The sequence below is a fragment of the Schistocerca americana genome, chromosome 6 (assembly GCF_021461395.2).
Source record: "Schistocerca americana isolate TAMUIC-IGC-003095 chromosome 6, iqSchAmer2.1, whole genome shotgun sequence".
NCBI lineage: Eukaryota > Metazoa > Arthropoda > Insecta > Orthoptera > Acrididae > Schistocerca > Schistocerca americana.
Genome location: NC_060124.1, coordinates 289,794,580 through 289,799,579, shown reverse-complemented (window position 1 = coordinate 289,799,579; position 5,000 = coordinate 289,794,580). Strand labels below are relative to the sequence as shown.

Genomic DNA, 5,000 nt, shown 5'->3' with positions numbered 1-5,000 from the left:
CTAACCCATATTGTACCTTAACCTAACCCATATTGTACCTTAACCTAACCCATATTGTGCCTTAACCTAACCCATATTGTGCCTTAACCTAACCCATATTGTGCCTTAACCTAACCCATATTGTGCCTTAACCTAACCCATATTGTGCCTTAACCTAACCCATATTGTGCCTTAACCTAACCCATATTGTGCCTTAACCTAACCCATATTGTGCCTTAACCTAACCCATATTGTGCCTTAACCTAACCCATATTGTGCCTTAACCTAACCCATATTGTGCCTTAACCTAACCCATATTGTGCCTTAACCTAACCCATATTGTGCCTTAACCTAACCCATATTGTGCCTTAACCTAACCCATATTGTGCCTTAACCTAACCCATATTGTGCCTTAACCTAACCCATATTGTGCCTTAACCTAACCCATATTGTGCCTTAACCTAACCCATATTGTGCCTTAACCTAACCCATATTGTGCCTTAACCTAACCCATATTGTGCCTTAACCTAACCCATATTGTGCCTTAACCTAACCCACGTTGCGCCTTAACCTAACCCACGTTGCGCCTTAACCTAACCCACGTTGCGCCTTAACCTAACCCACGTTGCGCCTTAACCTAACCCACGTTGCGCCTTAACCTAACCCACGTTGCGCCTTAACCTAACCCACGTTGCGCCTTAACCTAACCCACGTTGCGCCTTAACCTAACCTATATTGCGCCTTAACCTAACCTATATTGCGCCTTAACCTAACCTATATTGCGCCTTAACGTAACCTATATTGCGCCTTAACCTAACCTATATTGCGCCTTAACCTAACCTATATTGCGCCTTAACCTAACCCACGTTGCGCCTTAACCTAACGCACGTTGCGCCTTAACCTAACCCACGTTGCGCCTTAACCTAACCTATATTGCGCCTTAACCTAACCTATATTGCGCCTTAACGTAACCTATATTGCGCCTTAACCTAACCTATATTGCGCCTTAACCTAACCTATATTGCGCCTTAACGTAACCTATATTGCGCCTTAACCTAACCCACGTTGCGCCTTAACCTAACGCACGTTGCGCCTTAACCTAACCCACGTTGCGCCTTAACCTAACCCACGTTGCGCCTTAACCTAACCCACGTTGCGCCTTAACCTAACCCACGTTGCGCCTTAACCTAACCCACGTTGCGCCTTAACCTAACCCACGTTGCGCCTTAACCTAACCCACGTTGCGCCTTAACCCAACCCACGTTGCGCCTTAACCCAACCCACGTTGCGCCTTAACCCAACACACGTTGGGCCTTAACCCAACACACGTTGGGCCTTAACCCAACACACGTTGGGCCTTAACCCAACACACGTTGGGCCTTAACCCAACACACGTTGGGCCTTAACCCAACACACGTTGGGCCTTAACCCAACACACGTTGGGCCTTAACCCAACACACGTTGGGCCTTAACCCAACACACGTTGGGCCTTAACCCAACACACGTTGGGCCTTAACCCAACACACGTTGGGCCTTAACCCAACACACGTTGGGCCTTAACCCAACACACGTTGGGCCTTAACCCAACACACGTTGGGCCTTAACCCAACACACGTTGGGCCTTAACCCAACACACGTTGGGCCTTAACCCAACACACGTTGGGCCTTAACCCAACACACGTTGGGCCTTAACCTGCTCTGTAATTGTCATACGACGCGTTAAATTAGTGTAGTGTTGCCTAACTGCAACCCCCGCGATATAGTTTGCTACTCGCACTGCCCGGTCCCCAGAGTATCGCTTCATGTTAAACACCTTGCAGCTATACACTGTAATGCGGATGGCAGCAGGACGTACATGCTCAATGCCCTTCGCAGTTGTTCATTGGCATTCGCATGGCGAAGCACAGCCTACGTTGTGGTACGGCTTGTGTCAACTGTCCGCTGATGTTGTACGTCCAAATCACACACTGTACTGCACATTGGTCCTCATGTACTGAATGATACATCGTGGTACATGTTTGACCGTACCACGACTGCGCCAACAACGGCGAACCATACGGTCCAAATATTGTGCACTCAGCTACGTGTCGTCTCCCTATAAGAGCTGGATTGCAGTATGGTATGCCGTGGATGGCGATCAGCATGAGCCGTCTGTTGATGTAGTGGCGCGTGTTGTCAGACGTAGTCGTCTCTTCTCACACACCGTGATAGCATGGTGCACTGCGTGCCACATCTGCGACATGCGACAGAGGCCGGTTGACAGTCGTTCGCGCAATGGACATCGCATACGTACGGGGGCCACCTTCCACGTGTTCGCGAAGCGTGCACATGTTGTTGCGTGTATGTGGGCAGACATAGTGTGTCGTGACACCTGACACAGGCATGCAACAATCGTTGAATTTGCAAATGGCGATGGACGTCTACGTTTGCTGGTGACGTTACGCAAATGAACAACTGGTAAACCGTTGTGGTGCGGTTGTTCTCGCTAGAGGTGAATCAGTGATGGCGACGATCGGTTGAGCTACCAACCGGTTGTTTCAGCGATACCCACCATGCCCACGAACGTGAATGGCATGTGGGTGTGAAGCGATACGCGGCGGTGGCTGGGTGGGACCGTCCCCGGCCGGTGAGGGGGGGCCTCCCGGCGTGCTGGCCGCGCGGTGCGTGGGCGCACGCGCTACAGCCGGCTGGTGGGGGCGGCCAGTGGCAGGCGCGCCGGCCGACGGAGGCGGCAGGCGGCGCAGCTGCGCGCCGGCGCACCCTGCACGCGGCGCCGTGCGGCCAAAGTAGGTCCTCGCGGGCCCGGTGCGAAGCGCGGTGGACATCTGCAGTGTGCTGGTCCGATTGAGGACTGTGTGCGCTGAGGATGCGCCGCCGCCCGGCGCTCGGCGCCGCGACGCCGTCTGCTGCTCGGTCGCCTCTGCGGTTCTCGCAGGTGGTTTGTATCGCAGCTGTGCGGACGTGTTGGCGCGTGCGCTGTGCTGGGAGAGTTCGCTTCGGCACCCAAGTGGGGCTTTTGTCCTTCTGTGGCGCTGGCGTTGGAGCTGCCGGCCACCGTAGGTGGCGCGTGTTGTCTCCCGCCGGCAATGCCACGACAGCACGCTCCCGGGCCTCTGTCGGCAGCGGCAAGCTCAGTTGGGAGCACGGGTGGTCGCACCTAAAGCGTCTACTCGCCAAACTCCGGGCGATTGCGCCTCTCTCGAACCCGACCAAGTACTTAGGACGGCGCTGCGCGCCGCCGGGACCTGAGAGGGTTTCGAGGTGTATTGTGCAGGGGAGCTCAGCCTCCTCCTGTTTGCAGAATAATTGAGCGGACGCTTGCGTGTTCGCGCGGGCCCCCGGGACACACTCCCGGGCGGCCGGCTGCTCAGCTCTAGTTGACGCAGCTCCCTGGTTGATCCTGCCAGTAGTCATATGCTTGTCTCAAAGATTAAGCCATGCATGTCTCAGTACAAGCCGCATTAAGGTGAAACCGCGAATGGCTCATTAAATCAGTTATGGTTCCTTAGATCGTACCCACGTTACTTGGATAACTGTGGTAATTCTAGAGCTAATACATGCAAACAGAGTCCCGACCAGAGATGGAAGGGACGCTTTTATTAGATCAAAACCAATCGGTCGGCTCGTCCGGTCCGTTTGCCTTGGTGACTCTGAATAACTTTGGGCTGATCGCACGGTCCTCGTACCGGCGACGCATCTTTCAAATGTCTGCCTTATCAACTGTCGATGGTAGGTTCTGCGCCTACCATGGTTGTAACGGGTAACGGGGAATCAGGGTTCGATTCCGGAGAGGGAGCCTGAGAAACGGCTACCACATCCAAGGAAGGCAGCAGGCGCGCAAATTACCCACTCCCGGCACGGGGAGGTAGTGACGAAAAATAACGATACGGGACTCATCCGAGGCCCCGTAATCGGAATGAGTACACTTTAAATCCTTTAACGAGTATCTATTGGAGGGCAAGTCTGGTGCCAGCAGCCGCGGTAATTCCAGCTCCAATAGCGTATATTAAAGTTGTTGCGGTTAAAAAGCTCGTAGTTGGATTTGTGTCCCACGCTGTTGGTTCACCGCCCGTCGGTGTTTAACTGGCATGTATCGTGGGACGTCCTGCCGGTGGGGCGAGCTGAAGGCGTGCGACGCGCCTCGTGCGTGCTCGTGCGTCCCGAGGCGGACCCCGTTGCAATCCTACCAGGGTGCTCTTGAGTGAGTGTCTCGGTGGGCCGGCACGTTTACTTTGAACAAATTAGAGTGCTTAAAGCAGGCAAGCCCGCCTGAATACTGTGTGCATGGAATAATGGAATAGGACCTCGGTTCTATTTTGTTGGTTTACGGAACCCGAGGTAATGATTAATAGGGACAGGCGGGGGCATTCGTATTGCGACGTTAGAGGTGAAATTCTTGGATCGTCGCAAGACGAACAGAAGCGAAAGCATTTGCCAAGTATGTTTTCATTAATCAAGAACGAAAGTTAGAGGTTCGAAGGCGATCAGATACCGCCCTAGTTCTAACCATAAACGATGCCAGCCAGCGATCCGCCGCAGTTCCTCCGATGACTCGGCGGGCAGCCTCCGGGAAACCAAAGCTTTTGGGTTCCGGGGGAAGTATGGTTGCAAAGCTGAAACTTAAAGGAATTGACGGAAGGGCACCACCAGGAGTGGAGCCTGCGGCTTAATTTGACTCAACACGGGAAACCTCACCAGGCCCGGACACCGGAAGGATTGACAGATTGATAGCTCTTTCTTGATTCGGTGGGTGGTGGTGCATGGCCGTTCTTAGTTGGTGGAGCGATTTGTCTGGTTAATTCCGATAACGAACGAGACTCTAGCCTGCTAACTAGTCGCGTGACATCCTTCGTGCTGTCAGCGATTACTTTTCTTCTTAGAGGGACAGGCGGCTTCTAGCCGCACGAGATTGAGCAATAACAGGTCTGTGATGCCCTTAGATGTTCTGGGCCGCACGCGCGCTACACTGAAGGAATCAGCGTGTCTTCCTAGGCCGAAAGGTCGGGGTAACCCGCTGAACC

General features: G+C 53.6%; 1 non-coding gene across 1 annotated transcript in view; it reads left to right on the top strand.

Annotated features, from left to right (window-relative positions):
* Positions 1-3,366: 3,366 nt before the first annotated feature.
* Positions 3,367-5,000, top strand: part of LOC124620979 — a 1,910-nt gene continuing 276 nt past the window's right edge. The window contains exon 1 of the ribosomal RNA XR_006980475.1: positions 3,367-5,000. This exon is cut by the window's right edge and continues 276 nt beyond it. This is a non-coding gene — a ribosomal RNA (small subunit ribosomal RNA).